This window comes from Canis lupus, chromosome 28 (genome assembly GCF_011100685.1).
Source record: "Canis lupus familiaris isolate Mischka breed German Shepherd chromosome 28, alternate assembly UU_Cfam_GSD_1.0, whole genome shotgun sequence".
Lineage (NCBI taxonomy): Eukaryota > Metazoa > Chordata > Mammalia > Carnivora > Canidae > Canis > Canis lupus.
In genome coordinates, this window is record NC_049249.1 from 3,883,685 (window position 1) to 3,910,981 (window position 27,297).

Sequence of the window (27,297 nt, forward strand, 5' to 3'; positions counted from 1 at the left end):
TCTAAAAGAGGCTTGTCTGAAGAGACTGGCCTCTTGTTTGGGGCTGAATCCTAAGTACTTGAGAAGAAGACCCAGGTACAAAGCCACAGATAGAGAATGTTCTAGAGCATATGAATCTAGTCCTTCCAGGATACATCATAAATGTTGTAAAACTACAAAGAAAATCAATCAAGGAAATCATTACAGCTGAAGATAATATGTGGACCCCCTTAGGGTCAGGGGTTATGTTTATATTCAAGGCCAGCTGTTTGTACCCTTGAGATGGAGACTCAGGCTCAGGCACACAGAGGATGTCTGAGGTAATGGTGTGTTCCATTTCATAGGCTGAGTCTTTACTTATGAATCCACTAGTCCATATTTATCAGTGTTCCTTATATCCTACTTTTGTAACATCTCGTATAAAATATCACATTTATTCTTTGAAGGTGAGAAACATGATTTTTAAAAAAGATTTTATTTATTTATTCATGAGAAACAGAGAGAGAGAGAGGCAGAGACACAGGCAGAGGGAGAAGCAAGACTCCATGCAGGGAGCCTGATGTGGGACTCGATCCTGGGACTCTAGGATCACCCCCTTAGCCGAAGGCAGGCGCTCAAACGCTGAACCACCCAGCTGTCCCGAGAAACATTATTACACACAAAAACTTGAATGCAACAAAATCTGTGAGAGCCTAGGGCACAACCCTTGAGTCTCCCTTGCATAAGTGTCCTATGCAAATATGGTTCAGGAAAAACTCACCTTCAGGATGAGTTAAGGAAAAAGAACCAGCAAAGGATCACTTTGAAGATACGCCTAAAAAGAGAAGTAAAGGAAACACAAATGGATAAGGAAGAAGACTGTTGCCTTGCCTTGAGTTGCATGGAAAGCTGACCAAACATCTTGTATCACATGGCACATAAAGGAGTCACATCTGCAAACGAGGGACACATGTTGTGATACGAGAGCTAAGGGGAGAGTGGCAGGACCTCAGAGGAAGTGAAAGCGACCTGGCAGAGCTCAGAGATGGAAAAGGCCAACTGGGAAATGATGTCTGGGAGCAGGCAGTGGGGAAAGGAGTCGCTGTTTTCCATGATACAGCCTTACAAAGGTATTTGGCTCTTCAAACTATGTGACATATAACTATGATTTGAAACATTTACAAAGAGCCTCTTTCTTCACTCCGCCCAATGTCTGAGCCCTCTGGACAGATTCCCTTGCAGGACTCCTTAGCAGTCTGGCTCATTGCATCTGGACATCTGAGCACTGAATAAAAGATGAAGATATGGGGACCTGGAAGTGATGCAGAGACAACAGTTTAGGTTGTATACCATTACCACAGAAACATCCTGTCATGTGCTGTGGTTGCAGCTTCTCAGGGTGGGACCAGAGGCAGACTAGGAGGAGTGTCAACCTCTACTCCACACAGTATTTCTGAGCAGCTGTTCTCCTGCTATGTCTCTTCTCTCCCCTAATCTTCCCAGACCATTGGGTCCTTGGGAAGCACCAGTTTCCTGGGGCTCAGTGAGGAATGGGGAAGCTTCACTTCTAGCTTAGTGTGTGAGGGTGGCATAGCAAGTATCAGATGAGAAGCCTGTCACAGGACAGACAGAGCAGAATAAACACAAGCTAAAGGAGATAATTAGTGGAGGACCCAAAGAATGAAAGACCAGAGTGAGTGAAGTGAGGAGGTTCATTAAGCATCAAAGAAGACAAGAGAGTGGAAAAATAAGTCTTGGAATGAAAATGCATGAAGAGGGCTATATGTACTAGAAGACCCATGTGGCCCCAAGAACTCAACATCTCTGACTCTGGCTTAGAAGAAGCCCAAGCCTTCAAGCTGTGGCAAGGTCAGGGCTTTTAATGAAATAGCATCTGTTAAGGAGGACCGGGTGACCTAAGGGCTATACTGCCCAAGGATCCATGGCCTGGGCCAGTTTCTTGATGTGTTCTAGAAGCCAGTGCTTGTTACCACTTTATTCTTGGAGACATTGAGTGAATCAACAATGAACTGAGCCAAAATTTAAAAATATCTGCACAGAAATGTAACAAGTGCTGAGAATATGGCCAGATTGTGATAGAAGGCCAACGTAACAGAACTACCTTTTGAAAAACCCACAAGGCTGAAATCCAAAAGTCAGCTCCCAGAAGATATATTCATAAATTTTTTTCCAGAAGAATCACATCTGAGTCAAGAGGGCTCTTTTGGCCCACCCCCTGGAATTTGGAAAGTCCTTCACAACCTATCAGTGATGTCCAAAACTGGTTCTCTCATTGCTGAATGTGCCTGAGAACTGGACTCTGCCTTGCCCAAGGAATCACCCAAGGACCTCAAGTCAAGCTGGGTACAGAAGGCACAAGGCCATTCATGGTGGTATTCTAGAGGGGCACGCCAGCCTGCAGAGGCTCACAGGGTCAGAGTGAACAGCCATGAAGGCCTTAGATATACAGAAAGGAAGAGAGAAAGGGAAGGTATGAGAAAGTGTAGAAATACAAAGCAACAAGCAAAACCCATCAAAGCAAGTAAAAACTTACAAGGAGAGGAGTCAAGAACTGTAGGAAAAATGACAAAACTGTGGGCCCATCTGGAACGTAGGCGAGTATCTTTGGTACCAGAGAGCCACTGTCCTCCTCACCTCTGCTAGTGGCTATAGGGCAAATTGTCAAGGACAATACCGAAATGACTACTCTGAAAGTTGTCATTGTAGTGCATCTCAAAATGAAGTGTTTCAAAGACAAGGAATATAAAATCATCTCTAGGAAGACCTGGGGATGTGATCTCAAGGCAAAGTTCCTTTCTTTTTCACAGAGTAGAATTTGGGCTCAAAGCGAGACCTCCCTTTGGCCTCAATTTCACTTAGGGATCGAGAAGTTTAATGTAAATGTAATTCTTTTCAAGAATGTTTACCTCCTCCCCCAATTTCTAGAATTTATTGTTTTATGAAGTTTGAAGTTTTAAATTTTATGAATCTATGCCAAAAATATCTTTTTTTGGTATTTTTTTTATTGGAGTTCGATTTGCCAACGTATAGTATAACACCCAGTGCTCATCTTGTCAAAAAATATCTTATGTTTAAGGATCTCCCTAGTTATGTATTTGTGACTTTATGTGAAAAAAATGTTCAAAATTAAGAATAATTAAAAGAATGCTTTTGTTTTACATTATTTTAAAGAAGCTCACCCAGAGAGTCTGCTGTGCACTGCGGGATGGGCACCATCCATCCTGTCAAAAGGAACTAGGATATGAAGAATTCAGAGTTTATGACCATGTTCCTGCTGGACTCTTGAAAAAGCACTTTACTCGTCATCCCATTTGGCCCTCAGGACTGTGCTGTGAGGGAGATGGGGTCCCCAAGGGTGACAAGTTACCATACCTCCTCCTCCACAATAAGGACAGTGTCAGGAGAGCCACACTAAAGAGCTCCTGGTGCTTCACCTCAGTCAGAACCTACAACCACCAATTTTTGAAGTGAAAGAAGGCCTGACTCATGGGGTCACTTGTTCAAGATCACACAGTCTGTGGCTGAGAGGTCCTGTCTTCTGGATCCCAGGACATCTGACCCTGAGCTCAACCTTGGTGTACCGCCTCAGCCTTACTTTCATCTGTCTCAGTCTCCCCAGCATTGGGCAAAGGGGCTCCAGTGGAGTTACTTCTTCACAAGAATCACTTTTCTCCACCAAACGTTTGATCATGGAGGGGGCTGTGAGCTCAGGTGCTATTCTATGGGTGATGGAGTTTATCATCATCATTTGCCCGTCAGCATTTGCTGTTACCCCACCTCAGATGCTGTGGCACCCGAAACTGTGCAGGTTCTTATTGTTTCCATGAATTATTTTTTCAGTTTGCTTAGGCTGTCTCTACTTACCCTGTGTTCTTGTCAGAGCACTTGCGCTAAGGGCAGGGAGGTAGGGAGAGTGACCTTAGGGCCAGTGGGGCTGCAAGGGAAGCCCAAAATGTTGCATCTAGAAGCCACCCTGACTTGTGAGCCCAGAGCAACCTGCCTCTTTCCTAGTCCCTCTTTAGCTTGCTCCTGGAGTCAAGCACTCTCAATTTCATGTTGTCAAGATGCCCTTGGGAGGCCCTGGTCAAGGCTGATTTTTCTGTCATCCTTCCAGGGCACTTTTGTGTTGGCACAATGGTAAGACATCCCTGCTTCAGAACAAGCCTTCCTTTTGCACTGCTGGTCTAACCCCCAACTGACCACAAAGCTGCCTGGCATTCACTTTGGATGCTGTCTAAAAGGACAGGCTCAGAATTTCTGAGATAACCCCTGGAAGGCCCCCTGGGTAAACAGTTGTCTTGGTTACCTTGGTTATCTGGCTGACTCTGGCAGTGAATTAATTCCTTCTGCAAGTTCTTTACTATCTCTCCAATGGACAACCTGGCCAGCAGCTCCCTGGTTAACTGAATAACTAATTTTTTCTTACAAGCTGGTGTGCACATGTCCATTGTGTCTGAACTGGGAAGCCTGGAGAATGCTGCCTCTGTTGGGATCTCAGGGGGTCCCCTATCAGTCCTTAGAAGCAGGTCTATCTTGAGAAACAGTCTTAATTTGAGGCCCATGGAGCCCATGTGCCTGATATCACATTTTTTTTAAAATTTTTTTTTAATTTTTATTTATTTATGATAGTCACACAGAGAGAAAGAGAGAGAGGCAGAGACACAGGCAGAGGGAGAAGCAGGCTGCATGCACCAGGAGCCCGATGTGGGATTCGATCCCGGGTCTCCAGGATCGCGCCCTGGGCCAAAGGCAGGCGCCAAACCGCTGCGCCACCCAGGGATCCCTGATATCACATTCAATGTTGTGTGTAGGGATGATGTATTCAGAATTGTGGATGACAATGTAAATTTTCTGAGGAGATGGCCAATAACATTTATTGAGTTCTCAAAGGGTCTAGGAGCCATGAGAAGTTATGAACCATTTCTCTAAGGAGACCCATCCATCTCAGAAAGGCCCAAGATTGACTCTCTGGATCCTTTTTCATTCCTGTTCCCAGACACCAAAAAGATAGGGAGGGGACTTGTAGGGAACCTTATGGTCTGGGATGAGAATGAGAATGTGGGAGGCAGTTCAGGACCTTGTGGTCTTCTGTGTCCCATTTAGAGTTCTGCAAAAATGACTTAATGACCCCTCAGGGGTCATCAAGCTTCAAGGGTCCATGAAGTATACTGCTATGGGTGGGTGTGGGGTTCCCAGAGAGGGTCCAAGTCTGCTTATACTGTGGGTCTGGGATGACCTGAGTGGTCTGAGGCTGACTTCTGGGTAATTTGCCCATGAAGTGACTGAAGCATATAGCCATGTTCCCTGTTAGGCTTATACACAGTTTACTTTGGGACCAGTTTTCCATGGTTCTGATCTCTTGTAGTGTGTAAACTGGTTTCTTGGGCAACTGGACTTTACTAATTAGGTGACTTCTTAGACACAGAAACAGGCCAGGCAGCCCAAATCAGAAACTCCTTATTTTGTACTTTACAAATACTGGGGACTTCAGTGGGAGCTAAAATTTTTGTATGTGGCCTTTCACTGATCTGGAACCTTGACAGTGGAGGGCCAGGGAGCCTTGGGATACTTGGGATATCTACAAATAGGTGGTACCTATTTGGAGGCTGTCTCACTTTCACAAGTCCTAGAAGACATTTTTCTTTGTCCTAGATCTACCTAATGATTTGTATGTTACAAACATCCTCAGCTGACATGTAATTTTTCTTGGTAAGTGGCTCCAATATATTACTACAATGCTATTTGGTTATCCCATAGGGGTATTTTGATTAAAAACAGACCAATGAGTGGTTCCCAATGACTGGTAATTGGATTTGTGACACAAGACGCTACCTGTTCTTACCCACAGACCAGATGGAAACTTGTTGCTTTCTTTTTCTTTTTTAAAAAGATTTACTAGAGATAGAGACAGAGCAAGTGGAGAGAGAGAAGAGATAGATAGATAGATAGATAGATAGATAGATAGATAGATAGATAGATAAAGAATCTCAAGCAGACTTCCCACTGAGCATGGTGCCCAGTGTGGGGCTAGATCTCTCAATCCTGAGATCATGACCTGAGCCATCCAGGAGCCCCAGGAACTTGTTGCTTTCTTTTCAGATTGCTTCTGATATTGCCCAGTGTCCATTCTGGCTCATCAGTTTCTCCTGTAGGGAAAAAGAAATTAGGTAACATAATTCAAGTAGGAAAAAAACTGGGCCTTGATTTAAAACAGAAACTCTAACCACTCAAGGGAATTCTAGATTACTTTCTTCTTTCCTCATGCCTCTTCACTTCATGCTTTACAGGAGGCCCAGAAAATGGGAAATGTGCTGCATGGACTAGCAGGTAAGTTAGATCAAGCCAATGAAGCTATAGACCTCCTTGATTAGGAGGTTTGTGAAAAAGGACTGGGAGTAGGGTGAAGTAGGCATGGCACTCAGCTTGGGCACATTTAAGGGTCTGTCAGAAAACCGTGTAATCAAGCCAATGTGTTATTCTGGTGGTGGAGCAGTGGATTACACTGTGCCTGGCAAAATGGAGCTCGGGGCCATGAGCAGATACACCAGCCCAGGGAACCCCACTCTGTCTTCCCCCATCTGACTGTGGTGCTATTGGCTCCTGGCATGTTCTTTACCACATAGTTCTTCATTAATAAAGTTACCTCCACATTTATGAAGTACTTGGGATATCTACAAAGAGCTCCTCATCTCCTTGGTGTCTTTCTTCTTCATGGGCTTCAGAGTCCTCTTCCTTCTGCTCTGGGTTGACATCTACATATGAGCTCCCAAGGGTTCCAACCAGGCAGCTTCACTGAATCCCTGCTTTTGTAAATTTTTTAACTTTTTTTTTAAAAAAGATTTTATTTATTCATGAGAGACATACACAGAGAGAGAGGCAGAGACACAGGCAGAGGGAGAGGCAGGCTCCATGCAAGGTGCCCGATGTGGGACTCCAGGACCACGCCCTGGGCCGAAGGCAGGCACTAAACTGCTGAGCCATCCAGGGATCCCCCGCCCCGCTTTTTTTTTTTTTCTTTTTTTTTTTTTACTATTGCTGGAAGTGTCCCACCTGCTCCCCACAATAAAGACAGATGTGTGACAGAAACAAACAACCCAACCCTGTAATCAAGAAAATATTTTAATGTAATCTTTTAAAAAGAATTTTATTTATTTGAGAGAGTGAGAGTGAGAACGAGAGAGATCACAAAGGGAGAGGGAAAAGCAGACTTACCACTGAGCAGAGAGCCTGATGTGGGACTCAATTCTAGGACCCCAAGATCATGACCTGAGCCAAAGGCAGACATTTAACTGACTGAGCCACCCAGGTGCCTCTTAATGTAATCCTTTAAAAAAAAATCAAGACTAATGCCAAAAAATCTATGATAAAATATAATTTTAGATAAAGAAGTAACAGTGCTATGCTCAGCTGTACTGGAATTTGATGCTGAAGGAAAAATCAGTAATGCTGATCTTTTTTTTTTTTTTTTAAGATTTTATTTATTTATTCATGAGAGACAGAGAGAGAGAGAGAGAGAGGCAGGCTCCATGCAGGGAACCCGATGTAGGACTCCAGGATCACTCCCTGAGCCGAAGGCAGATGCCCAACCACTAAGCTACCAAGGTGTCCCACTGATCTTCCTTTTGTTTAAAACTGTATAGACACTGAAAGGGCCACCCCCATGTTACACTCAAATCAGAGGGAGATGTGCAGAGATGGTTTCAGATAGACTATCCAGGGGTACTGCAGCTCAGTGTCTACACTAATAGGACATCACTATTGGGCTGCCTTCTTCAGCTCAATCTCTCCTACGAGACTCTCATAAACAACCTTATTATTCATTCTAACATCATCTGGGAAGACCCATCAACTCCTGAATAGGAGGCAGGAAACAACAATTTAGACATTAAAACTCTTTGAACCTTTGCCTTGCTGTGTCCACCAATCCTAAACTATTATATCATGACCCTTTTGCAGTTCTAAGCCTTCCAGTTGAAAGGCCCACACTCAACCAGACTTCAAAACATCTTGGCCTTGTTTCTTCCAACCAACAGGCCCCACAACACTCTGTTGGGGGTAGTGTTCTCCCTTCTCAGTTTCATCTTATGGAAGGAAAAGGAGGGAAGGAAAGAGATAGGGGAGGAGGAGGGAGGGAAGGGGAAAAAAGAGGAAGACAAGAAAGGAATGAAGAAGAAAAAAGAAAACAATGAGTATATCAGATGATTTTCTTTCTATTCTCAGTCTTCTATTTATTACGCAAACAGTAAAGAGAAGTCAAGAGAAAAATAATCACCTAAGATACAATCTTGTGGAGGAATTAAATTTGTTTTTTCTTATCTTTTCCAGTATCTGTTAAAACCACTAATAATTTAAAATAATCCAAAGAGGGATCCCTGGGTGGCGCAGCGGTTTGGCGCCTGCCTTTGGCCCAGGGCGCGATCCTGGAGACCCGGGATCGAGTCCCACGTCGGGCTCCCGGTGCATGGAGCCTGCTTCTTCCTCTGCCTGTGTCTCTGCCTCTCTCTCTCTCTCTGTGACTATCATAAATAAATAAAAATTAAAAAATAAAATAAAATAAAATAAAATAATCCAAAGAGATCATAAGTGGATTTTTATATTCCCCATATTTTTAAGTAAAATAAAAATGGAAAAATCCTGAGGCCACACCCAGCATAAGCAGATGGCATAGCTGTGTCTGCACTGGTTTGGGAGGGATCATATCAACCCTGAGCTAAATCTGAGAACAAAAGGTATCAGTGAGTCCCTCTATTCTGGATGTCTCCTCCTTAGTGTTCAGCATGGGGGTTTATTGAACGAATATTTCCTGACATTAATATCTGAAAGAATTTTGGTCACCTCAATCTTAAGAATAACACAAGTAGAAATAACTCTCATAATAATTGAAGAAGCAGAAGTTGAGAGACAAAAATATTAGTACCTGTTCCCATAAGATTAGTATATACCTCAATCTACAGCATCATTTACACTGCAGTAGACTTCTGGCAAGTGACATCCTTTCAGGGTTCATTTTTATCCTTTGAAGAACTGAGGTGAAATATCTGCAGCATTTCTTCCTGAGTTAAAGCATGCTGTTTGGGAGTGGGGCAGCCATGCACCCATTCAAAAGGGTATCTTTTCCAGCCTCCCTAGCACCTGGATTCCCTGTGTAATCCCTGTGACTGTATTTCAGGCAATATGTACAGAAAAGATTGTATGTGGTTTCTGAGTAGTGTTCTTATTTCTTTTTTAAGATTTTATTTACTTATTAGACACACACACACACACACACACACAGGTAGAGGGAGAAGCAGGCTCCATGCAGGGAGCTCGACGCGGGACTCGAACCCAGGTCTCCAGGATCACACCCTAGGCTGAAGGCAGTGTTAAACCGCTAAGCCACTGGGGCTGCCCGTAAGCAGCGTTCTTAATAGGGAGGGTGTGCACCCTTCTCCTCTTCTTATCTTTGCCCAGAATGTATGTGGGCACACACACGTGGCCAGAGTTCTAGCAGCAATTCTGGGCCATCCTGCTCTAGAATGGCAGTGCAGAGAACCATGAACCTTCATCCCTGTGGATAAACAGAGTGCTATCCATGTTTGTACTATAGCTCTTTGGGCTTTGTTTTGGAATAGAGTTAATCCTTCCTGATAAAGTCCCTCTCTCTTGGAGTTGCTGTGTGGACATCCAGGGGAAATCTCTATGTTGGCCTCTGTGGGGTACATCTGAGAGAAAGCCTGAAAGGTCACAAAGTTAAATGTCTAACATCACTAAGCTCATCACAGGAGGACTTTAGATTGCCACTTTTTTTCTGCTGCTTTTTTGTTTTTATTGATTTTCTATAATCAACAAGTATCACATAATAAAAACTAAACAGAATATAAAGAAAAGATTAAGGATATTGGCAGATAATTCACAGAACCAGAAGTGTACTTTTGCTGCCATGAAAAAATGTTCAACTTCTTGAGTTATTACATGAAAACCCAATCCTGAGATTCTCTTTTGCAGTTCTCCTAAAATCAGATTATTTTCACATAATAATACCCAGGATAATAGAAGACACTGTGAACCAACTGTTACAAATAGATATAAAACCTCCCCAGTGAGGCATAGGACAGATGGGGGTGGGAGATGTGGTAGGGGCAAGAGAGTTTGCTAAAGTACTTCTTGTGGCAAGAAAGAAATAGATACTGTTAAGTTTAAGAAACAAATACAAATAAATATAAGTATGGGTCTTAAGAACAACCACCATAAAAAAGAGTGCATTGCTTTTTAAAATTTATTATTTTTGTGAGAGAGTGCATGCCCATGGGGGTTTGGGAGTGGCAGAGGGCGAAGGAGAGAGAGAATCTCAAGCAGGCTCCTCACTCAGCACTGAGCCAGATGTGGGGCTTGATCTCATGACCCTGAGATCATGATCTGAGCTGAAATCAAGTCAGAGGCTTAACCAACTAAGCCACTCAGGTGCCCCCAGAGTACATTGCTTTTAAAGCACCGGGGAAATATTCCCCCCAATTTTTTTTTTAAAGATTTATTTATTTGTTCATGATAGACATAGGGAGAGAGACAGAGAGACAGAGAGACAGGCAGAGGGAGAAGCAGGTTCCATGCTGGGAGCCCGACGCGGGACTCAGTCCCGGGACCCCAGGATCGTGCCCTGGGCCAAAGGCAGGCGCCAAACCACTGAGCCACCCAGAGATCCCCCCCCTATTCCCCAAAATTTGATCTGTACAATGGACATATGTAAGAAAAGTAGACAAAACCTCTTAGTGAACTAGATCTATAGGGGAATTTCCTTAATCTTGTTAAAGTTATAAACCCAATCTTATAATATCTACTTAATTTACAACTTTAGAAGCATTCTCTTTTAAAACCAAGCACAATGGGATCCCTGGGTGGCGTAGCGGTTTAGCGCCTGCATTTGGCCCAGGGCGTGATCCTGGAGACCCGGGATCGGATCCCACGTCGGGCTCCCAGTGCATGGAGCCTGCTTCTCTCTCTGCCTGTATCTCTGCCTCTCTGTCTCTCTCTATCTCTCTGTGTGACTATCATAAAAAACAAACAAACAAACAAACAAAAAAAAACCAAGCACAAGATCTGATGACCACATTATAACTCAATAGTTAATGGTACCTGGGGGGCTCAGTTGGTTAAGGGTCTGCCTTCAGCTCAGGTCATGATCTCAGAGTCCCAGGATTGAGCCCCAAGTCAGGCTCCCTGCTCAGCAGGGAGTCTGCTTTTCCCTCTCACTTTGCTGCTCCCACTGCTTGTGCTCTCTGTCTCTCACTCTCTCTCTCTCAAATAAATAATCTTAAAAAAAAAAAAACCTCCATAATTAAACGTAGTTCCAGAGCCTGGCAAAACTCTAGAATAAGAAAGGATGGGGGCGGGGAGGATAGGTAGGTAGGTATGTAGTTAGATAGATAGGAATAAATGAGAGGAAAGAATGTAAAGAGGGAATAACTCTGACATAATCTGTAGGCAATGTGATCATCTACTGAGAACATCTACTACATAAACCACTATGTATTTTGCCCTAGAGCATCATGAAGCTTCTCCATGGTCTGGATGTCTTCTTCTAAAATGAGTGGGAAATATCAGAAAGGGAGACAGAACATGAGAGACTCCTAACTCTTGGAAACGAACTAGGGGTGGTAGAAAGGGAGGTAGGCGGGGGGTGGGGGTGACTGGGTGACGGGCACTTGGGGGGGCACTTGATGGGATGAGCACTGGGTGTTATTCTATATGTTGGCAAATTGAACACCAATAAAAACTAAATTTATAAAAAAAAAAAGAAAAAAAAATGGATGTCTTCTCCTTATGCCCAGGTTGTCTTTAGGGAAGGAGGGAGGAAATATCCAGACAACGGTAATTCCAACAGTAGAAAAGTCCTTGTTTCGGGCAGCCCCGGTGGCGCAGCGGTTTAGCGCCGCCTGCAGCCCAGGGCGTGATCCTGAAGACCCTGGATCGAGTCCCACGTCGGGCTCTTTGTATGGTGCCTGCTTCTTCCTCTGCCTGTGTCTCTGCCTCTCCCTCTCTCCGTCTCTATGAATAAATAAATAAAAAATCTTAAATAAAAAGAAAAATACATTATAAAAAAAAAAAAAAAAAAAAAAAAGAAAAGTCCTTGTTTCCACCTCTAGCATCCCAGGGTTATCATGAGAGACAGAAAGACTTGGGATTACCACAGCTTCTAAATATTTTTTAAAGATTATTTTTGTTTATTTGACAGAGTGTGCACAAGCAGGGGAGAGAGGGACAAGAGAGGGGAGAAGGAGGAGCCTAACACAGGGCTCAATCTGTGGACCCTGCTATCATGACCTGAGCCAAAGGCAGATAGATGCACAACTTAATGAGCCATCCAGGCACCCCCCAAAAGCTAGCTTTTCTGTTTTTTACTGTATTAGTACCTTTTGTATCAGTACAAAAACATTATGTGTACTGATACATGTGTACACACACACCCTTACCTTGACCAAAGAAGTGCAAGTCAGAATCAGAAAAGTATTCACTGACATTTCATGTGGGCCATTAGCGTTTAGGTTTTACGTTAGAAAGGTTGGTAATTGTGTAATTGCATGCCCATCTAAGAGGAGGAAAAATCAAGTGTATGTACTTCACAAGAAATAAAGCCAAAAGCTAACAACAGCCAAAGGCAATTCTGATTTACCTTTTCTGGCATCAACTCCAGGATATGTTTTGATTGAAAATTCAAGGAGCAGTACAGGATCCCAGTGATTGTTTCCAGGAAGTGAGCCCAGAGAATGTGAAGGCATTTATAGTTAAACCCTGGTTAAATGTTTACATCTTTAGGAATATGTTTCTTTTGATGAGCATTTCTTGCTTTTCCAGGATGAATTAGAGATAAATTGATGGGACATGGCAAGTCAAGCATTTAGCCCTGTGCCTGACAGGCTGAGACTTCAATTCTGCAAACTCAGATGGTACAGATGGCCATGTGCTCACATGGCCAGCCCCTTCAGGACTCAAGGATGAAAAACTAGGGAGGTGTCATGACATGTCACGTGGGCTGCATTGGTGGGAGTCGAGAGGACTTCAGTATTTCATTCCATCTACATGATGAGCAAGTAGGACGTGTGGAAGACTCTCCATATGTTTTCAGGAAACATATGTAAGAAAAAAGCCAAGTCCTTATTAACAAGCTAATTTATGATATAAGCCTAGCCATTTGAGTAAATAAAAATAAAATGTTAATCTGTCAGGCCAAATGCAGATTGAGATGCACAGTTGCTAAAGAATTATTAAATAAGTGGCAAGCTTCATATGAAAAGGAAAAAATTTGGAATGTCAATATTTTCTAATTCATAAGAGATTAGTTCTCAATTGAAAAATAATAGAATAAGACTTAGGTGGAAAGTAGAGTTTCTGTCAAATCTGTCCAACATGGCTCTGTTCAAATCACCTGGAGGGATTTTCTTAAAGTTTCTTTCTTTTTTTTTTTAAGATTCATTTATTTTATTTGAGAGAGCGAGAGAGAGAGAGAGCATGCATGCACCACATGCACACACTGGGGAGAAGCAGAGGGAAAGGGAGAAAGAATCTCGAAATTCTTTGATGAATTCAGAGCCTGACTCAATCTCATGATGCTGATCATGACCTGAGCTGAAATCAAGAGTCAGACACTTAACCGACTGAGCCACCAGGTGCCCCTAAAGATTTTATTTCATTTATTATTTTTTTTATTTATGATAGTCACAGAGAGAGAGGCGCAGAGACATAGGCAGAGGGAGAAGCAGGCTCCATACACCGGGAGCCTGATGTGGGATTCGATCCCGGGTCTCCAGGATCGCGCCCTGGGCCAAAGGCAGGCGCCAAACCGCAGCGCCACCCAGGGATCCCCCTAAAGATTTTATTTTTAAGTAATATCTATACCCAACATGGGGCTTAATCCTACAACCCCAAAATCAAGAGTCCCATGCTCTGCTGACTGAGCCAGCCAGGCACCCCTAGAGGGATTTTAAATATATGGATGCCTGAGGTCTTATCTGGAATATCAGTGCAGGGGGCCTGGGACTGAGCTGGGAAATGGACAGTTTTAAGAGTCTCCAGATTTTACATTTAATTGACAGTGATGCTAAGTCAGCATTTCATTTTCTCTCCAAAATCAGATTAAAAACAATTATGATCTTCAGATAAAATAGGTGAAGCTGAAATGCTGAACCACCAACTGGGAGAGGAGCCATGATAAACTAGTAGAGGAGGAAGGGCTCAGAATGGGCTGCAGGAGGGGTCCCATCCTGAGCAGCAAAATGTAAGTACCTTTCTTGCAAGATCAGAATGGGGTACAGCAGCCTCCTCTGTGTGGAGAAAAAGGAGTGGGTACACATAAGGAATCTCACACCTAAGCCATATAGGCAGAAAAGAGTCAGTTTGATGGAGAAAAGGGTGGCTTTCCTCCAAGTCTACCATTGTCTGTTCATTGTTAGTGAGAATTGATAAACCCACGAAAAGGGCAGCCCTGGGTGGCTCAGCGGTTTAGCGCTGCCATCAGCCCAGGGCCTGATCCTGGAGACCCCGGGATTGAGTCCCACGTCAGGCTCTCTGCATGGAGCCTGCTTCTCCCTCTGCCTGTGTCTCTGCCTCTGTGTGTGTGTGTGTGTGTGTGTGTGTGTGTGTGTGTCATGAATAAATAAAATCTTAAAAAAAAAAAACCATGAAAACATGTGAATGGCATGGAGCAGTTGGCCATCTCTGAGGGTTGGAATATCCACATGGTGGCCACTTGGGAGACTACTTGCTGCCATCTAGCAGGGCTGACTTGAGGCATCTCCTAAGTTCCACCCATTCCTGTCCAAAGGAGTACACCCCAGCAGGACTCGGGTAGACGGCTTCCTTGTTCTAGATAGTCTGGATAGATAACAACGGAGAGCCTGAGGATGACACAAAGGTCCTTCTACAAAAGAATGGAGACATTTTGTGGAATGCTGCCTAGCAGAGACAATGACCAACAAATGTCACCATTTCCTCCAACTTGGAGCATGCTCTCAAATAAAATGTTGATTATGAAAAGCAAATCACAAAGATATACAGCGTAAAACCACTTCTTTGAAAGTCTAAGCATATGTAAAACAGGGTGTAGGGATAAAAAAAGACATTGAATATCTATGAAGAATAATAGGTGATTAGTAAGCACATTTAGGGTCATGGCTGGCCTACAGTGGGGGCAGTATAAGAACCCCAAAGATGGTGATAATACCCAATTCTGCAATCTAAGTGCCCAGGTACATTGGTCTTTGTGCCATTTTCTTTTTTTTTTTCTTTAAAGATTTATTTTAAAAATTTATTTATTTATTCACGAGAAACAGAGAGAGAGAAGAGGCAGAGACACAGGAAGAGGGAGATGCAGGCTCCATGCAGGGAGCCCAACGCAGCACTCGATCCCAGGTCTCCAGGATCAGGCCCTGGGCTGCAGGTGGTGCTAAACTGCTGCGCCACCGGGGCTGCCTGCCATTTTCTTCTCTATCTTAGATATACATTTTATATTTCATATATTCTCTCATGTCTCAGATATTTCATTTTTTAAGATGGAAAAAGATAATCACATGAAAACCTTGACTAGTCCTGGGCCCTGTTTCATATGAATCTTCTGCAAAGAGCTGACTCAGAAAACCCCTCAAAGGAGATGCATTATCAGAAAGGAATCAGAAAAGGATCCACACAAAGACATTATGAGGAAAAGGGAAGCAAGAGGAAAACAAGAATGCTCAGACTTACTATAAAGCCAACAAAAATGGAGACCATACAACAAAAATGTTGTACTGACAGAGACTGGTTGGGGGAGTGGTTTCAAATACTTTGACAAAATGAAATGTGGAACTGCAACTTGGCCCTGCACCCTTGCTACAGGTCAGGGAGGAACCAGAATGTTCCCTGACATGGGAGATATTCTTAGGGATTTCCCCAGTCTCTCATCTATCATTATAGTTCAGCCATTCAAGGCATTTCAAATGCTGTCTATTTTGAACTCACTCGGTTTGGAGGTCTTCCTGTGTGCCAGGTGCTGTGCCTTCTCTTTGGTGTCTGGAGGTAGAGGTGATGATCACGTGGTGCCATGGGAGGGGGCATACAGGGTCCCTCCAGCAGAGGGTCTAACCAGTCCAGGGGTCTGAGAAGCTCACCAGAGGAAATAGCATTCCAGATGGAGCCCAAAGGATGAGTGAAGGATGAGCAAGAGTCAGTCATGGCAGATAAAGGCCATGTGGAGAATGGGAAGAATGTTCCAGATAGAAACAAATATGCAAAGGCCTAAAGGAAGCAGAGGGTGTGGAATCCTAAAAGAGAGGCTTGAACTGCAGGCCAAGCCCAAACAGGGATGCCTTGCAGGCCAAGTTAGAGAATGTGATGCTATCTTACAGGAATTGTTCAATACTGGCTGTTTTAAGCAAGGGAAGTATATGATCAGACTGGTTTATTTTAGACAATTGATTCTTCCATCACATCAATTTTTTCCTGATTAAGACCTTTAAACTATCTACTCTCCTACTGTTTTTTTTTTTTTTTTAAAGATTTTATTTATCTGACAGAGCACAGGTGGGGGAGCAACAGGCAGAGGGAGAGGGAGAAGCACTCTCCACTGAGCAAGTAGTCTGACGTGGGGCTTGATCCCAGGAGCCTGGGATCATGACCTGAGCCAAAGGCAGATGCTCAACTGACTGAGCCACCCAGGCGCCCCTACTCTTCTACCCTTATCTATCACCTTCCTACATAGTTCCAATTCCAGGGATCATCATCATAAACACTCCCTCAGATCAACTTTTCCCTCTCTGGCTCTACTTTTATTGATGGACTCACCTGGCTGCACCCCACAATACAGCCTATAACACTCAGGTAAGAACAAGGTGTTGGCTGGATTGTATTTTTTCTGGAGGCTCTAAGGAAGAATCTGTTTCCTTACCTTTTCCAACTTCTTGGATCTACCCATATTTCCTGACTTGTAGCCTTGCACCACTCCAGCCCCTGCTTCTGTCCTCAGATCTCCTCTGATTCTCCTGTCCTCCTTTTTCCCTTGTGATTACGTGAAGGCCACCTAGATAATTCAGGATAATCTCCCCATCTTGAGATCTTTAATCACACCCATAAAGCCCCTTTTTCTATGTAAGGTCCCATTTCTAGTTTTCAGTGCTTAGGATATGGATGAACCATTATTCTGCCCACACACCATCTTCTAGGACAATATATCATACCCTCTTCACTCCCCTTACTTTCCCAGCTCTGTCTTTGCACCCTATCACATTTCTTTGGAGAAATAGACTCCATTAGACCAGAATTTCCTTGTCATCCTGCCATTAAAATCACTCCACCAGGCACCTGGATGGCTCAGTCTGTTAAGCGTCTGCCTTTGGCTCAGGTCATGATCTTGGGGTCCTGGGATGGAGTCCTCCATTGGGCTGCTTCTCCCTCTGATCCTCCCCCAACTTGTGCACACACTCTGTGTCTCTCTCAAAAATAAATAAATAAAAATCTTAAAAAAGTAATCACCCCTACCCTGCACCTTGGATTCACACCCAGCTGGGCCTCCTGTCATCCTAGATGTTGTGTCCCTGCTCCCATCTATAGTGAGGACGTTTACCCTTGCTCTGGCTCTTCTCAGCAGACAGTTCTCTGTGGTCTCTCGTTTCTGCACATTTAGTTAGGCACTGACCTTTGTTCCAGATAATCTTCACTTAGCAAACAGCCTTGGAAGAGAGATGCTATCTAACCCTGGAGCAAAGGGCAGGCACGTGTCCTTTATCAACATTGGTGAAACTTGGCAGCCTAACTTGTTAGACTGCAAACGGGGTAAAATCTCTCTTTCAGTTCTCAGCAGAATCCATCTCCTCAAGCTTCTTCACACCTCACTTTAAAATTTTTTTTTAAAAATTTATTTGTTCATGAGAGACACACAGAGAGCCAGACAGAGACACAGGCAGAGGGAGAAGCAGGCTCCATGCAGGGAGCCGGATGTGGGACTCGATCTGGGGACTCCAGGATCATGCCCTGAGCCAAAGGTAGACGCTCAACCGCTGAGCTACCCACGCATCCCACACTTACTTTTCTCTATCATCCATTGTTCTCTTTCTAATGGCTCTTTCTCATCAGCATATAGTCATGTTCTGGCATATCTCTTCTCAAAACCAAAAAGAAACCCAAAACCATTCCTGTTTGATGCCTCCTTGCCTTCCTGCTACAAATCTACGTTGTTCTCTTTTCAGCAAAAAAATCATAAAACTATTGTTTATAGTGGTGCTGCCCAATAGAACTTCTTGGATAGTGGAAATGTTCTGTCTCTGCGTTAACTAATTTGGCAGCCACTAGCCTCATGTGGCTGTTGAACAATTGAATGTGGCTAGTATAACTGAGGAGTGAAATTTTAATTTAATTTCAATTAAATTTAAATAGCCACATGTAGTTAGTGGCCACGATATTGGAGAGACAGATCTATGGTGACTCATCATTTCACATGCTCTGTCCTTTTCCTATATGACTTCTCAGCTGTACTTGACCTAATTGACTGGTCCGTTATTCTGAGACATTTAGTCTCTGGCTTCCATGACTCAGCTCTTTTAATCCTACTGTATCACTCTCCAACTCAGTCTCCTTGATTGGCCTCCTCTGCTTGACCTATAAGTGTCTGAATACCATAAAGATCCATCCTATACCCTGCATTCCTCTCCAAGTGACCTCATCCAGTCACCTAGCATTAGATATTATCTACAGGCTGATGAGTCCCAAGTGTGTACCTCTAGCCCTGTACTCTTCCCTGGGCACTGAACACTCATCCAGTTGTCTACTTTACATATCCGTGTGGGTGTTCAACAAGCATCTCAAATTTAATACATCCAAAATAGAACATTTGATTTCCTTACAACCTGTTCTTTCAGCTTTTCTATCCCAAGAAATGCACCCTCTCTACCCAATTGCTTAAGACAAAAACCTGAGAGTCTTTGCCCAACCTTACTGTCAATGCTGCGGGCTCTGCCTCCAAAATATATTCATATTTATGTCTTCTGTCTCTACTTGCTAATACTTGACTTTAAGCTTTCATCCTTGCTTCTGATTTATGGCAATAGCATCACCACTGCTTTCTTTTGCTGCATTCTACATATGATGACTGCACAGCAGCCAGAAGGAGCCTCGGAAGTACAAATTGTTTTGGGGCACTTGGCTGGCTCAGTCGGTTAAGCATCTATCTGACTCTGGATTTGGGCTCAGGTCATGATCTCAGGGTTGTGAGATTGAGCCCTGTGTTGGGCTCCATGCTTAGCACAGAGTCTGCTTTCCTTCCCCCTCTGCTCCTCCTCCCCACCCTGCTCTCATGCTCTCTCTCTCAAATAAATAATTTTTTAAAAAAGTACAAATAGTTTTCAAGATGTTTTTTAAAAAATCCGCTAGTAGCTTTCTCTTGTGTATAAAATATCAGATCAGGAAGCCTGTCAGCCCACCTGGAAACCTCCCACCTTTGGGTCTTGTGTGAGATTCTGTACTAGGCTTATTGTTTAAACCACTTTCATTTAGATTTACCGTTACCTGAAGCCAAAAACATTCTAACTGACCTAATGCTCATTAGAGAACAGCATATGAGTAATTGAAAGTTAGAAATGAATGAAATAACCCAAACTAGAGAACTGATTATGAAATCATTATTGTGCAAAGGCATCGTATACAGGAGAGAAAATAAGATGTCATGGGCATCTGTTTATTGATATTAAATTATGCTTATTGTGTAATGTCAAGTTTAAAAAGCAAATTTCAGTGGCATTTATATATGAATACACATACACATAGATACATATATTATACACCCACTCATTATAATGAGTGTACAATTTGTTTCAAACGGACATAAACACACCCTGTAGATGCATGTGCACATTTTACAGTGGTTATTACTGGGTGGTAGGATTACAAGTTTTTGTTCTTTATGGTTTTTGATATTTTTCCTTTTTTTGCCATTCAATTTTATAATAAACAGCAATAAAAGATATTTGACACAAAAAATATTTTAGGGTGTAACTGATTAAGCAGATTGCCTTATTTATTCCAGCTTTATTGAGATATAGTTGACATCCTCATGATTGTTTAGTTTCTTCCTTTACTCACTTCCTTTACTTACTAACTTTGTCAAGGAGCTGTCAGTTCAACTTCAGGTGTCCTGCAGGAGAATTGCATTTAGAAATATTCTCAGAACATGTGGGAAGAAGGGTGTCTGCAGGGGACAACTAGGCTGAATGAAGCATGAAGGGGGTGGGTCCTGATTTCCCTTCCCACACAGTGGACAGATGGGATGGTGACTTCCCTAGTCCATCCATCCCGCTCATGCCAGAAGGCCTGCGACGGCTGCCCATATTCAGCCACCCCAGCCACAATGGTGCCAGATGTAGTCACCAGAGGGTGAGCAGAATTCAGCTGATGTTTTGAATTGCTCTCTTGACCATCAAACCAGCATAACCTGGCTTCTGTTTCATAATGCCAATCTGTGTAGCTGAGTTCCTATACTATTGCGGTATGGGTAGATCCCCACTTACTAGAGTTAGGTATTTAAAAAAAATTCCCTCTTCTCTTCAGGGACATAATAAGGGGTACTTCATCCTGATGTGACTTTGCAGTGTGTGTTTGTGGGGAGAACATGTGTTCTCCTCCCCACAAGGCCCCGAGCCTGCCGGATGCTCCCGCTGTTGAGTACAGGACACCCAGGACACAGACACTGGGCCACTGCCTAAGGAAACCTGCATACACCTAAACAAATCAAGGGAGTCTGTGTTCATGGATGGGATGATGCAACATCAGTAAGATGGCAATTCTCTCCAAAGTGTCTATAGATTCAATGCAATCTTTTTCAAAATTCTAGCAGGAATTTTCTGCAGAAATTGGCAGGCTTATCTCTGCAGGCAAAGACAGCCAAAAGAATTCTGAAAAAGAACAGAATTGGAGGACTTACATTTCCTGACTTCAAAATACTGTAAAGCTTCAGTAAAAAAAACAAACAAAAAACAGCATGGTACTGGCATGTGGACAGACCTATATATCAATGGAACAGACTTGAGAGGCCAGAAATAAACCCTTACGTTTATGGTTAATTGGTTTTCAACAGAAATGTCAAGGCAATTCAATGGAGGGAAAGGATAGTCATTTTAACAAGTGGATCTGGGACAAAGTAGGTTAGTGGTTGCCTGGGGATGGGGTAGGAGTGGGGAAGGACTGCAATATGGGGTGATAGAAATGTTCTAAACGTGGACTGTGGTGATGGTGGCTTCATTCTATAAATTAACGAAAAATCATTGAATTCACACTTAAAATGGGTGAATTTTCTGGCGGGGTAGAGGAAGACACCTCAGCCCGGGTTTGGGGTTGGGTTGGACGTAGGCGAGGTGAGATGTACCAGCTGGGTGGAGCGCTGAGGTGGGCGGGTCTGAGCTGGTCTCCCCACCCCCTTGCTGAGCCTTTCAAAGCCTTATTAGCTTCTTCATTTGTATAAACTGGAGGAACTGCCACTTGCAGTTGGTGCCCTTTGAGGCCCTTGGCATAAGAAAAGCAGTGCCCTCTCCTGTGGTCTCACTCAGCCCTCAGGGCCAGGGAGGGAGACCTGTCTGGGAGCCTCCCTATCTTGGCTTCAGAGTCCCCCCACCCCCACCGACCCTAACATCCACCCCCACCCCCCACCCCACCCCTGCCCCAGGCCTGAGAGCAGCGCTGTCTTGCAGGAGCATTGTGGCCCTCATGTACACTTAACTTTTCTCATGGCTGCATTTAAAATGTTAAAGCATGTACTTCTCAGGTATAATTCATTTTAAAACTATATTTATTTTTATTTAATTTAAAAAATATATTTTAAAGGATTTTATTTATTTATTTGACAGAGAGAGAGAGAGAGAGAGCGAGCACAAGCAGGAAGAGTGGCAGGCAGAAGAAGAGGGAAAAACAGAGAGCCAGACTGGGGCTTGATCCCAGGACCCTGGAATCATGACCTGAGTTGAAGACAGACACTTAACTGACTGAGCCACCCAGGCACCCACTAAAGAGATTTAATTTTTAAGTAATCTCTATATGCATGTGGGGCTTGAATTTATAACCCCGAGATTAAGAGTTGCATGATCTACCAATTGATCCAGTCAGGTGCCCCAATACTATATTTTATTAATCTCCTATACCCCAACTATCATCTGACATGTAATCAATATAATAATTATTAGCAAGATAGTTTATATCTTCTTTTTCTTACAAAGTCTTCCAAATGTGATGTGTATTTTAAACTCACAGCACATCGCAGTTTGAACCAGCCATTGTGCAAATGCCCATCAAGCTGCCTGTGGCTCCTGATCCCTGCAGTGGATGGTGCAGTCTTGATGTATCTGACAAACACAGGGCAAGATTCCATGTTACACTGTAAAAAGTGCATGTGTGGCCACCTTTATAAAATATTGCTGTGGGTCCTCCTGGGTAGCTCAGTTGGTTAAGTCTCTAACCCGTTATCTCAGCTCAGGTCTTGATCTCAGGGTTGTGAGTTCAAGCCTTGCACTGGGCTCCAAACTGGGCATGGAGCCTATTTTAAACAAACCAACCAACAAAAAACCAAATGCATTAAGGGTGCCTGGGTGGCTCAGTCTGTTAAAGCATCTGACTCTTAATTTCGGCTCAGGTCTTTATCTCAGGGTTGTGAGCCTTTAAAAAAAATACTGCTGCAAGAATTCCTAAATTATTGTGCAACCTAAATCCAATCCATTAAAAAAATATGTAGCCCATCCTGTACAGTTCTTCCTGTATCTTTCCAAAGTACCTTTACACCACTCCCTTATCTTGACTCCACACGGAGGAGAGGCTGCATTATCCCCACTTCCCCAAGCAGATTGCAACCTTTTGGGTCCAGGAGTTCACAGTTCTCATTCTGGTTCTGCCACCTTTAAGCTGTGTGGCCTAGGGCAAGTCTTCTGACCTCCTTAGGCTCAGTTTTGTTATTTTAAAAATGTGGATGATAATAACATCCCTTTTGTAAAACAAATATTTATTAAGCTCTAGAGAATAAGGCCTAGCATTGTTCTAGATGATTGGATGCAGTGGTAAAAAAGCCCTGCCATCATGGAACTCACATTGGAGGCAGCTGCATCCCCTTCCTGAGCTATTGAGCTATTGAGAGAATTTCAGCAAAACAATGCATGCACACAGGCACTCAGCTCAGCTTGGTCAGAAGGACTGCTGGGGAATACAGGTAGTCATGCCTTCTTCATCGTCATCATCATCATCACCATCCTCTTTTCAATGCTCTCCCTCCTAAGACAGGCAAAATATGTTCCCACAGACTATGACACACAGGAACTTGTGCTTCAGATTAAGAGTCTGAATCTTTTGGGACAAAGGAAGAACTGGCTGGAAAAAAAAGCATTTCAAGCACATCATCACTAGCACTATAATCACTTAAAAACAGTTAAGTCAACCATGAAATTAACAAGGAGCAGAAATCTGTGTTCCGTTCCATTCAGATCGCCATGACTGGGCTTCACATTTACTGAGATATATACCTCCCATGATCATCCTGTGCCACCAAGGAGAGTGTCCCTCTTTGGAGATAATATTCTCATTAATGCTAGACAAACAGAATGCAGGCTTCAGCAGCAGTCCCAGCCCCAAGAATATCTGACCATGTGACAAGTGTCTCTCCTCTTGAGAAGACTAGGCTGGAGGTAAGGAGAGAGATCTTCTCAACGTGGCTCTGCCCTACATTCTGCTCACTCTATCCACCAAGACCAGTGTACCTGTGCTCTGCCTCTAGCCTCTGATCTTTCAACCCATACCATCATCCTCTACCAGAGTGGAGCCAGAGTGACCTGGGGAGTTCCATAGGAAATCCCAGTCGTAACTAAGGTGGGCAGAGGGACACATGATTCTCAGGGAGATGGCACACAGAGGCAGATGGGAGTTCTCCTAGAGTCCAATCAGATTGGTCAGGAAGAGGGCACGGTTGTCTTTAGGAGGTGGGCAGCCCACGTGTGGATCAGCATTGCTTTGTCAGAAGCAAACCCCTTAGCTCTGCTGAAGCCCAGCTACATTTCTCCCTTGAGCCTTTCTCTAGAATCAAGGGAGGGCTTGCCTGACGTGGCTAACAAGGACCCTGTTTTGCCATCCCTAGTTTCTCCGTTCATGATCCTGGGCCCTCAGAAAGTGAGCCCAGTGATCTAAGGCAAAAGGCTTTTGCTCACAGATATTGTCTGGATCCAGAGGACTGTGGGGGCCACTTCCCTTGACAGGGTTCAGTTTAATGAACTTTAGCAACACAGTCTTTCACCACCAAGTCCACTTGGTCCAGGTACTACCACCAAGCTTCTTGGGCCCACAGGATGAGCCTTCACAGTCTCACATGATTTTCTTTCTGGAAATCACCCAGTTGCAAGAGCTCAGAGTTGGGAGGGTTTTCAGAGACTCTAAAGTCCAACGTGTGCACTTTTATACCTCAACATTTCAGAAATCAGAACATGCCTCTCCATTGGCAGTCTTGACTTTGTGTAGCCTAAGTGGCAGCCCTGAAGTTAATACTGCTTCCTGCACATGTCACTCCTCCTAGCTTGACTGGATGACCTCAGCGCCTCAGTGTTTCCATTAACAAACCATTGAAGGACCACTGCGGGAAGAAATGAATCCTGGAGGTGTCTGAAACATTTTGCTGACACCTACTGGTAAGATTGAGAAAGTACTAGCATCAAACCTTGCAGAATGGGGAGCAGTGGCATGGGAAAGTATCCAGAAAGAGATAGCAGGGTATTATGTTCAGAAATGCCACATCTGATGGCACAGAGGATGGTATTGTGTGGAAAAATGTGGGCATTGATGTGTCAGAGTCAGAAAGTGAACCTCAACACCTCTCTCTCCGGGTGTGTCTCTCTCACACACACACATATACACTCTTTCTGCCCTGGGGATAAAGTACCTCCCATGACTGGGCAGAGACTTGAGTTCTTTCCTCTTCTTTCTGTCCCTGGGGGCTGTTGTGACTGGGAAAGCAGCCCAGGAATCCATATTAAGAATCACTAAGCCCCAGCAGGTGTTTTCACATTTTTGCCTGCTCTTTGCCTCAAACCAAATCAGATCCTTTATATTTGCAATTGATTATATTCTAATTACACCAATAATACATGAACATGTTGTTATTTAAAACAATGAAACTTGGGCGGCCCAGGTGGTTCAGCGGTTTAGCGCCGCCTTCAGCCCAGGGCCTGATCCTGGAGACCGGGGAAATGGGAGTCCCACATCAGGCTCCCAGCATGGAGCCTGCTTCTCCCTCTGCCTGTCTCTGTCTCTCTGTCTCTGTCTCTGTCTCTGTCTCTCTGTCTCTCATGAGTAAATAAATAAAATCTTTAAAAAAAATAAAAATCTTTTTTAAAAAATAGCATCTTACAGTTGCTATTTCCTCCTGCATGGCCACTCCCTCCCTGCCACCAAGCCCAAGGCCTTCTCCAAAGATGACATAACTAATGTGTGTATCCCTGGTGAGAGTATTTTTCCTCAATTTGCTTTTGCATAATTTGGATTTAGTCTGTAAGTTAAATGGTTAACATAAATGGTATCTTATGTATTCATGCTTTTGCAATATGCTTTCTCCACTTAATAACACAATCTTGGAAGAACTTCTCATATTAATGCGTATAGGACAACCTCACTCTGAACTGCTGAATAGTCATAATTTATTTACACATTTCTGTGTTGATAGACATTTGGGTTATTTTATTTTATATATTTGCATGGCTATTATAAACAGTGCTAAATAAACATTCTTGTATATCCTGTTTATGCCTATGTGCAGGAAGTGGAATTTTTTGGTCTAAGGGACTGTATATTTCCATTTTAGAAGATATGGACAAATTGGCCTCCAAATTGCTATACCTATTTGCACCCCTGCCAGTCCTACGTAGTATCAGTATTGACAGTTTTTTCCAAGTTAATGAGAGAAAAATGTATCTCAAATCTTGAGGTTGCATATTTTTTTCATGTCTCTTGGCTATTTCTATTTCTTCTTCTTTGACCTACTTGTTCAATCCTCACACCCCTGCATCACTGAATTTTCCTTACTGATGTCATAAGGACTGTTTTGCCTATTATACTCTTGCCTGTGATAGATGTGGTGTCTGTTGTCTTCATGCTGTAACTTGTCTTTTACATTTGCATCTAGTAACTTTTTTAAAAAGATTTTATTCCTTTATTTGACAGAGAGAGAGAGAGCGAGAGAGAGCAAGCACAAGCAGGGGGAAGGGCAGAGGGAGAGACAGAAGCAGATTCCCTGCTGAGTAAAGCCCAATCCGGGACTTGATCCTAGGACTCTGGGATCATGACCTGAGTCGAAGGCACTTAACCGACTGAGCCACTCAGGCACCCCTTTTGTGTCTTTTATTGTAGGGAAAGTTTTTCTTTTAAATTCAATGTAGCCAGATACATTAATCATTTATTTTACAGATTTTGTAATCTGTGTCTTAAGAATGACTTTCCCACTTCAATATATATTCTATAATATTTTCTTCACTTATAAAGGTATTTTAAAACATTTCTTTCAGGGCACCTGGGCGGCTCAGTCAGTTGGGTGGCTCAGTCAGATTCTCTCTCTGCACTGCCCCACCCCTACCCTGTGTGCATGTGCAAGCAGGCTCTCTCTTTTTCTTTTTTAAAAAGATTTTATTTATTTATTCATGAGAGACACACAGAAAAAGGCAGAAACATAGGCAGAGGGAGCAGCAGACTCCCTGCGGGGAGCCTGATGTGGGACTCCATCCCAGGACCCTAGGATCACGCCCTGAGCTAAAGGCAGACGCTCAATTGCTGAGCCACCCAGGCATCCCTCTCATCCCTCTTCTCTTTATATAAATAAATAAATAAATAAATAAATAAATAAATAAATAAATAAATAAATATTTATATTTCCTTCAAATGATTTTTATTATTTTATTGGGATAAATCAACTGGGTTTGAGTATTGGGAGGAAGCTACCTACCACTATTACGTTACAAATTGACAGTCATTCTAGTACCATTTTTTGAATGTATATTTTTACATTCTTAGTTTTTACAGTAAATTCCTAAACGCATGAGGCAGTGTCAGTTTCAGGACACTATCTCCTTTCAAAGTGAATATCTATATGTTTATTCTTACATATTGTTTCAATTATAATAGTTTATTATAGATTTTTATGTATCATAGAAAATTTCTACCTCATTGCTTTCCTACCTACATTGCATTCTTGAACATTTTCTCCTTCAAATAAAAGAATCTGCTCATCAATTTCATTGGGAAAATCTTGTGTGGTTGTAATTAATGCCGAATTTAAATTCTATACTAATCTGGGGGAAAACTGACATGTTTGCACAT

General features: G+C 43.2%; 1 long non-coding RNA gene and 1 pseudogene across 4 annotated transcripts in view; both read left to right on the forward strand.

The window, feature by feature from the left end:
- Positions 1–25,170, forward strand: part of LOC119877685 — a 61,861-nt gene extending 36,691 nt beyond the window's left edge. The window contains exons 8-11 of one of the 4 annotated variants that reach the window (XR_005380379.1): positions 6,267–6,306; positions 12,808–13,087; positions 14,085–14,227; positions 24,509–25,170. This is a non-coding gene — a long non-coding RNA (uncharacterized LOC119877685). Of the gene's footprint in view, positions 1–6,266; positions 6,307–12,807; positions 13,333–14,084; positions 14,507–14,773; positions 15,224–24,508 lie in introns of those variants that run through there. The other 3 variants (XR_005380380.1, XR_005380378.1, XR_005380377.1) reach the window with 3 other exon arrangements.
- LOC111092978 lies at positions 6,313–7,184 on the forward strand (annotated as a pseudogene).
- Positions 25,171–27,297: the final 2,127 nt, after the last annotated feature.